This window comes from Aythya fuligula, chromosome 20 (assembly GCF_009819795.1).
Source record: "Aythya fuligula isolate bAytFul2 chromosome 20, bAytFul2.pri, whole genome shotgun sequence".
Taxonomy (NCBI): domain Eukaryota; kingdom Metazoa; phylum Chordata; class Aves; order Anseriformes; family Anatidae; genus Aythya; species Aythya fuligula.
In genome coordinates, this window is record NC_045578.1 from 557769 (window position 1) to 567027 (window position 9259).

Sequence of the window (9259 nt, forward strand, 5' to 3'; positions counted from 1 at the left end):
ACATTTCACTTAAGAAAAAATACTGTTCTGAAATAAAAAATGCTAAGTGAGGTGCTTGGGGCAAGGGTTGGTGGATGACAAGTGCCACTGCTGCATGATACCCATGTAGTGCTGCCTGTGTCCCTCACCTGTCCCCTCCTGCAGCACAGTTCCCAGAGCAAGTGGGCAAGTGTTTACTCATCTTCCTTCTGTGGGGTAAATGAAGGCAAAAGGCTCTGCTCCTTTAGAAGGACTCTCTCTGTAAACTAGGGTCACTTTCTCTTTGCAGCTCCAGCCAAACTCTCAAAAGATGGCACCTGGGAAAACAAGATACAGATTTTACTGTGCACCAAGTAGGAATGAGGACCCCAGACACAGCCCCTCTACCAGCACAAGGACTCAGAACCTTGTTTCCCTTGAGCAGGGGAAAGCTCTGCTAGTAATCATCAGCCTGTGCCTATGCTGTTCTGCTTCACCCAATTTCAGGGGCACTCTGGCTGAGTTCCATGAACTGGGGTTGCTGTGTCCATGATCACCTGTGATTTGTGTCACCTTAGCCTGGCCATGCACAGCAGCACAAATGGGGTGCCTGCTCCATCAGCAGCAGGGCTGAACCTCCTTGGGTACTGCTGATTGTTTTCTTGAGCAATTGGACATCATTGTCTTTCCCAAACCTGCCTTCATTGGTGATCATAGCCTCAGCATAGCTAAGTTCTGCTTCCCATACCTGGCAGAGATGGCATCCTCTTGCACAGAGGGTCTGCCCAATACCATAGCTCTCAGAAAGCAGCAGATGTTCCTGCAAAGTCCCACAGAAAGTCTGTGGCATCCATACCAACCAGTCTTTCCCTCTGTCTGTGGGGTCCATGTATCCATATCCCTTCAGAGCTTGGTTGGTCACCATCACAGAATCTGTCACCATTACCCTCATCTTATCCTTGGTAGTCTAGTGGGCAGGATTGGGCACTCTCATTGCCACGGCCTGGGTTCGATTCCCAGCCAGGGAAGGGGTTCCCCCCACTGCAGGTTCCAGCCTTTTCCTGCAGTGCCCTGGAGCAGATCTTGGGGTTTGGAATGATGTGGGGTCAGTGCTTGGGTAACTTTTGGGGTCAGCAGCAACTGACTCTCCCTCACTGCCACAAGGCGTGCACCTCCAGCAGAAAGCTGTCCTGCATGGAGGGCAGCCAGAGCCTGTCCTGTGGCTGCAGGGAGCAGAGTGATGTGGCTTCAGGGAGGGTGATGTGGCTGCAGGGATTAGGGCAATGCAGAGCAGAATGCTACCGCTGTAGCAAACACAGTGATGCTGCAGCTGTGTGTGTGGGTTTCTTCCTGTGATAATGAGATGTAGGTGTGCAGGGCTGCTCCAATGAACATAGTCTTCGTCATCCTAAAGGGAAGGGGGCCAGTAGGAGACTGGTGTCAGTAGCAGGTGGGGTCACATCCATCTGTCCCTCCTGTGGACAAGAGGACAGGGGCTGTCAGTAAAAGCTCCCGCTGTGAGCAGGATTTGAACCTGCGTGGGGAAACCCCATTGGATTTCAAGTCCAACGCCTTCACCGCTCGGCCATCACAGCAGCTTGCATGGTGGAGTCTCCACAGGAGGATGTCAGGAGGGACTTTCACCTGGCCCTGGGGGGTCACAAAAGGACCCAATCCCATACTAGACAGGGGTCCCTCCTGCACATCCAGTGCTGGTATTTCTGCTACTGCTGTCACCTGCACTGCACCGTGCTGGGAAAGGGAACCAGGCACCATTCACAACATCAGTGGTTGTGATGTGGTAGAGGGACATGGCAGGAGCTCTGTGTCCCATCTCATCTCCTTTCTAACAGCAAAAACCTGGCCCTGAACATCCAGCCCCAGCTGTCTTTCCCAGTCTGGGCACACCCTTGCCTGCTCTGTCCCTCCTGATACACATACATTTGCTTCTGTGAAAATGGGTCCAGACTTAGCTAATTGAGGCCACCTGACACACAGACCAGGCAGTGTCCTGTCCCACAGCTGGCAGGTTGATATTGCCAGATTTGCATGGTTTTGACCTGCCTTTTGGCTTCTGGCAAAAGGGATTTGGAGAAAGGAATAAAAGAGACTGTTGAGTAGAAATCCTTGCTGAGCAGTCTATAGCAACCTTGGTCTCTACTTTGTACCACAGAAATCCTATCTGGAGGACAGTCCTAGAAGCATTTGCCTATCTCTGGTTTGGGTGCCTATCTTTAGATATCCAAAGCCTTTCCTGAGTTCCCAGTGTGTCCTGGTTTTAGCTAGGATAGAGTTAATTTTCCTCCTAGTAGCTGGTAGGGTGCTATGTTTTGGATTTAGGATGAAAATAGTGTTGATAACACTGTTGCAGAGCAGTGCTTACACTAAGCCAAGGACTTTTCAGCTTCTCGCTCTGTCCCAACAGCAGGCAGGCTGGGGGTGCAGCAAGAGCTGGGAGGGGACAGACCCAGAACTGGCCAAAGGGGTATTCCATACCATCTGGGGTCATGCTAAACAATATATAGGGGTGGCTAGCCAGGGTTGGGGGAGAGCAGCTGCTCGGGGATAGGCTGGGCATCAGTCAGAAGGTGGTGAGCAATTACATTGTGCATCACTTGTTTTGTACATATTATTATTATTATTATTGTTGTTGTTGTTGTTGTTATTGTTATTTTGTTTTCTGTCTTAATAAACTGTCTCTATCTCAACCCACAGGCTTCGGTTTTCTCATTTCTCTCCCCCATCCCAGAGAGGGAGGGGGAGAGGGTAAGCGAACAGCTGTGTGGTGTTTAGCTGCTGTCTGTGTTAAACCACAACACAGTGTTATGTCCAGGACCTGTGCAAGTGCTTCAGTATCTCAGTGCCACCCCCTCCCTTGGGTGACTTATTAGCAGGAGCAGCTTGGATAGAAACCTCACTGTGCAGGAACTGCATGTTCAGTTCAGTTTGGGCGCAGCTCCCAGCCCAAAGTAGGGTCTTACTGCACTGCCACCCTCCCTGGCGTCTGTCTTTGTGGTTTGATTTTCTTCCTCCACTGGCCAGGGAGGGAGGAGCATGTTCCTGCCATACTCAGGCTTGGCACAGTCACACATGCATGGAAGAATGCCTGGGCATGAATGCCTGCCTGCTCACATGAACCTGTGTGTTGGATTCATAGAATCATTCAGATCAGAAAAGACCTCTAAGATCATCTAGTCCAACCTTTAACCTAGTACTGACAAGTCCACCACTAAACCACGCTACTAAGTTCTACATCTACATGTTTCTTGAGGACCTCCAGGGATGGTGACTCAAACACTTACCTGGGCAGCCTATTCCAATGCTGCACAACCCTTTCAGTAATGAAAATTTCTCCTAATATCTAACCTAAGGAAACCAGGTCCTTAAACCATCTCTATCTCTGCACACATGAAATAGTGAATAGAATAAGACTAACAAATGTGATAGAGCTAAATAGAGGGGTGAGTGGGGGGAAGCTGTCTTTGGACAATTATGGAGAGACTCAAGAGAAAAATTATGCTTAAATTCATCCCTTTCAGTTATTCAGTCCTTTCCCTCTTCTAGGCTCCATATTCACACTCGCAGCTAGGAGATGCATCCTCTAGATCTCCTGAAATGACTGTGGGGTTCAGCTTAGGATATGGCACAAGGGAGAAGAGCCTTCAGAGCTGGAAAGCACTACTGTCCTGATTGGCACAGTTAGTAAAGCTGAGGTCTATGGTCTGCAATGAGCTATTTCTTGTTATTCCTTTTGAGCATGAAGTACTGTGCATTTGGTATCCAAAGAGCTCTGTTGAAGTGACACTTCATTTTAGGGTAAGGGTTCAAACACCCTTCAGATGGCAAATGGAGGAACCTGGAAGGACAAGGTTCACAGAGCACAGGATACTATGTTCACAGAGCACAGACCCCAAATGGAGGGGTCTGGAGGGATCCACAGTGTATATGGAAAGGACAGAGAGGCTCCAGACCCCAATGAAGGGACCTGGAGAGGATCAGAGAAGGTGTGGAGGGTCTGGAGAGCATTGGCAGCTAAACAGAGGAGATTGGAGCAGACCAGAGCATGAAGAAAATGTCTGACAAAGGTAAAGAGGGCATATGGTTTGATCAGGACACCAGATGGGTCTGGAGAGGACCACATCCTTGACTGGTTCCTGCGGCTTGGCTAGACCCAGGCTTTCATTACTCTGGTCAGAATTCCCACAACATTATTCATTTATTTTTTTTTTAATTGTTGTTGACTTTTTTTTCTTATCTCATCTTGTGTCATTGTCAGTGAGCACCTATTTTCATCTACAGTTCTTGGAATGTTTACAGACAAAACCATATTGCCTAATAAGAACAGGATGTATTTAAAGAAAAATCTGAGAACAAGAGGAGAGATGACAGTTCATCTCATATAACAAATGGCATTTTTCAATATTATGCAAGACAGCAAACTACAACAAAAGCAGTACTCATGAGACAGACTTTTCTTCTTCTTCAGAGAAATGTTCAAACACTCCTTCTATCTGCAATTTTTTACCCTTTTATCTCCCAAGGTTCAGAAAATAATGGCTTTTCTCCAGTGCTGGTTTTGGTAGGCCCAGCAGATTTCTCTAATACCCAACCTAAACCTCCCCTAGCACAACTTAAGGCCATTTCCCCTCATCTTATCACTTGATGTTTGGGAGAAGAGCCTGATCCTCACCTTGCTACAACCTCCTTTAATGTAATTGTAAAGCACCTCCCTGATGTACTTTAATTATAAAGGTCTCCCTTGAGCCTTCCTGTCTCCAAGCTAAACAACTCCAGCTCCCTCAGCCACTTCTTGTAAGACATGTTCTCTAGACCCTTCACCAGCTTCGTTGTCCTTCTTTGGACACACTCCAGCATCTCAATGCCCTTCTTGTAGTGAGGGGCCCAAAACTGAACACAGTGACCTCACCAGAGCCGAGTACAGGGGGTCAATCACTTCCCTAGACCTGTTGGCCACACTGTTTCTTATACAATCCAGGACGCTGTTGGCCTTCTTGGCCACCTGAGCACACTGCTGGCTCATATTCAGCTGGCTATTGACCAATACCCCCAGGTCTCTTTCTGCCAGGCAGCTTTCCAGCCATTCATCTCCCAGCCTGTAGTGCTGCTTGGAGTTATCGTGCCCCAAGTGCAGGTCTTGGTACTTGGCCTTTTTGAACCTCATACAGTTGGCCTCATCCCATCATTCCAGCCTATCCAGATCCTTCTGCAGACCCCTCCTACCCTTGAGCCTACATTCCTTCCTAACTTGGTGTTGCCTGTAGACCAACTGAGTATGCACTCCATCCCCCTGTCCAGATCATTGATAACGATACTGAAGAGAACTGGCCCAACACTGAGCTCTGGGGGGCACCGCTAGTGACTGGTCTCCAACTGGATTTAAATCCATTCACCACAACTCTTTGGGTCTGACCACACAACCAGTGTTTAATCCAATGAAGCATACACCTTTGAGCAGCCATCTTCTTCAGGAGAATGCTGAGGGAAACAGTGTCAAAAGCCTTACTGAAGTCTAGGTAGACCACATCCACAGCCTTTCCTTCATCCACTGAACATGTCACCTTGTTGTAGAAGGAAATAAAATTCATCAAGCAGGCCCTGCCTTTGATAAGCCCATGCTGACTGGGCCTGATCACCTGGTAGTCCTGTAAGTCTTCTCAGTGGCTTTGTAGGTGCTTGACAGCCGCTCCTGCTTTGACTTTGTCCCAGATGCCCAGATGAGATAGGAACTGGTTCCAGAGCAGGAAGATAATGTAAACTGGAGAAATGGAGGACTTCAAAGAGAGGTAGGAATCTCACCACCAGGCCTTTGATGCTGTAAAGGCCTCTGGTGCCACCTCCTGAGTGTCCCATGGTGTTGCTGCCAGTCCAACACTGCTGTCCCAACAGCACTGAAAGTGCCCACTGAGAGAAGAGTTTGAAGTGGTCAGATCCCATGGGGCCTTCAAGAATGTATGCAGCTGCTGCGAGATGGGTACCAGCTCCTGCTGGTAGTATTTTGTGCTTAGGGGATTTTCTCAGCAAACTTTACCAGTTGCTGTCCCTGGGTGGAGAGTGAGAACTGCAGAACTGCTGGTGGTTGGGGTAGATTGGTTGAACCATGGACAGAAGGGAAGTGTTACGTGTAGGGGAGCCAAAGAGCCCACCTTAGCCCATAGCGTCTTGGTTTTTAATTCACCTGATTTCAAACCACACTGTTGCTGTGTTTGGCCTCTTACTTATTGCCCAAGTAGATCCACAAGCAAACCTGTCCAAATCCTTGTCATAGTCTTGTGTCCATACAAGCCTTTTTTTTTTTTTTTTGTGTGTGTGTGTGTGTGTGTTACTTAAGTTTAAAGATCTTGTTGCTACAGCTAATTCTTGATGACATATTTAGCAAACACTATCAGTGGCTGCATAGCTATATATTTTTAGACTTACACTAAGATTTACAGGTGAGGATATGCAACCTAAATGGTATCACCAAGACATAATATGAATAACACAATAAGAGTCTGAAAGAGAAGAATTCTCAAACTTCTATTCACTCAGAACAGAGAGAAGATCTGACAGAGAGGCTATTGCAGTTGAGATAGGCTAATTAATGGATAATGAATGCCCTGGCTGCCCAGATGTCTTGTATGCTTTGCTGAATGGTGATCAGCATTGGTAGGCAATGCTCAAAAGCTCAAAAGATTGCACTGAAGAACCATAACTCCTAGCTGCAGGTGACATGAGTCAACTTGCCTGTGGGCAGTTGGAAGCCCTGGGTACTGTACTTAGACCTGAGCTGGAGTAATTGGCAGAACACATCTAGTGTCACACTTGCAATGCAAATGTCAGGTTACTTCAACCTTGGGAATGGGCATTGGGCCACCTGTAAGTGACAATGCACACCTCTGAAGGCAGACAGTGTCCCTGTCTTTGCAGTTTCACTGTTCCAAGGGCAGCTTGGGGGTTTAGGCTTCACTGAGGCACTAATGCAACTGCAATGATACATGTCAAAAATAGAATCATAGAATCATCGAATATCCCAAGTTGGAAGGGACCCATAAGGATCATCAAACCCAACTCTTGGCACTGCACAGGTCTACCCAAAAATTCAGACCATGTGACTAAGTGCACAGTCCAATCTCTTCTTGAATTCAGACAGGCTTGGTGCAGTGACTACTTCACTGGGGAGCCTGTTCCAGTGTGCAACCACCCTCTCAGTCAAGAACCTTTTCCTGATGTATAGCCTAAAATACAAAAGCAATTTAGCAAAATCACCCTGAGATACCTAGAATTCTGCATAAGTACAGTTTATATGTAGAAAGCTGGATGGACGTGGTAGATCGTCAGTCAGGGTGAGCAGAGCGCCTCTAGTACCAGCTTCTGCTTTTGATTCTGAATTTCATTTTAGGACTGGAAAAAAGGCATTGTATTTTCAGTTCCCAAAAACCTAACCTTCACACATATATAAATATTTGATTTAACGTGATGCATATTTGTTTGCAGTTTTCTTCTTTGTATATTTATCTATTTATTTTGTCTCAGTAAGATCTGTGAAAATATTTAAACACTAGGAAGGACTGGATACTTAATCTTTTGGGATTTACATGGTTGATCATCAGTAAGAAGTTCCTCTTGAATGTCAGTCTCTCCACAACAGCTTGTATAATGTTCTATAGAATGATCATAAATAACAGTAGTGACACAGAGAAGGGTTTACACTGAACAGTAACTATTTCTGAGCAAACAGAACAGAATTAATTCCTGGTACATTACGTATTTTTCTTTTGCTGTTCAGAAGTAAGATTTCACTTTTTTAAGATCAGTGATGTACTCCTTTTGCAATTCTGACACTGAATCATCGTGGTGTCATAAAGTATTCTGCAATAATGAAATGCTTCTGAAATCTTTGCAGCCAGTACAGGGCAGGGAATTGGTGCTATGGTTGCCTTGGAGTGCCAGTGAATGTGGTACAACATTTAGCACACAGCTCACAAACATACGTTGACCATGGTTTTGCTCTTTACCTGCAGCTTCTGGGCACAACCTGTGGGATTTTCACACAAAAAATGCAACACTCTTTCATCTAGTATGACCTGCTGAGACATCCATTGTTCCCCACTCCCACTTCCACACATGGAGGCTCAAAATTCCCATTTGTTTAATGTCCAACGGCAAAGAGAGGTTGTCACCCCCATGTAGATGATCCTGTTGCCACCACCTGCCACAAAGCCTGGCTGCCCTCAAAGATCATTCAATAAATGCATCTAGGAGTAAAAACAAATAAACAAACAAACAAAAAAAAAAGACAACCAAAAAAGCAGGTGCACAATGCACTGGACTGCTGTCAGCCTGTGACTTCTGATGACAAAAATACTTACTACCCTTCTGGCAACAGTCTGCACTTTAAAAGTCAGTGCAAATCAGGTGGTTTTCATAATACTGGCAAAAAGCAATCTATCAGCATTGAATTTATACAAATGAGATGTTTTCAAAAATATTGAACCTCATTTTTAAAGAACTGAGGAAACTAAACTCTTTGATAGAGTCTTCAAGCCTGTGACATTTTTCTAGGAGAAGGGCTGGATGAAAATGAAGGACACTGAACAGGACAAATTTCTCACTTCAGAAGGAAGAACTAGGAAATTCATTCAATTCTTGGATAAAGTTCTACCAACACTGACCAAGTGTTTGATTATTTAACTGCCAAGATGATGAGCAAGAGTCAACACTGGCTTCTCAAGAAACCATGCCAAACCAATCAGGGCAGCAGGTACTTTGAAGAAAGATAAAGATACCACAGATAAGACCCAGTGGTGCTTTTGGCTCTGCTTCCAATTATATTCTTGTAAGCAAACTATCAAAGCCTGGTCTCAAAGAAACTAATTCAGAGTGGGTATAAAACTAACTAAAGAACCTGTTATTCAGACATGAATCACTTGATCTCTCTTTGAACACTGGAGCACTTCTTCATCCACTCATATCTAGTGTTTTCATATGTGGAATAGAGAGAGAGTTAGATATGATCATAGGAGCGGAAAATTCAGCTGAGAAAACATACCATGTGATTTCTCCTCCACCTCCTGTCTGCAGTTTGTAGTTCTGGGATACCTGAACTATATTGGTGTCTTTGTGTCTAATCCACTTTGGAAGGTTCTTTCTTCCATTAATTTGTCTGATCAGTCTCTGGACTCATTCTATGCTCAATGGTTTCACAGTTATGTGCTGTGTGTAAACCTCTCTCCTTTTGCTTATTTTTGTCCCTGTCTTTTGGTGACTTTAGTCTTCCTATCGTAAGGAGTTCTGGGCCCTT

At 45.6% G+C, this 9259-nt stretch overlaps 2 non-coding genes across 2 annotated transcripts; one reads left to right on the forward strand and one right to left on the reverse strand.

Moving 5' to 3' along the window:
* The first annotated feature begins 914 nt into the window (after positions 1 to 914).
* TRNAE-CUC lies at positions 915 to 986 on the forward strand. The gene has a single exon. It is a non-coding gene; the product is annotated as a tRNA-Glu (tRNA).
* A 485-nt stretch (positions 987 to 1471) lies between these two features.
* TRNAS-UGA lies at positions 1472 to 1553 on the reverse strand. Its single transcript has one exon. It is a non-coding gene; the product is annotated as a tRNA-Ser (tRNA).
* Between the last annotated feature and the right edge of the window lie 7706 nt (positions 1554 to 9259).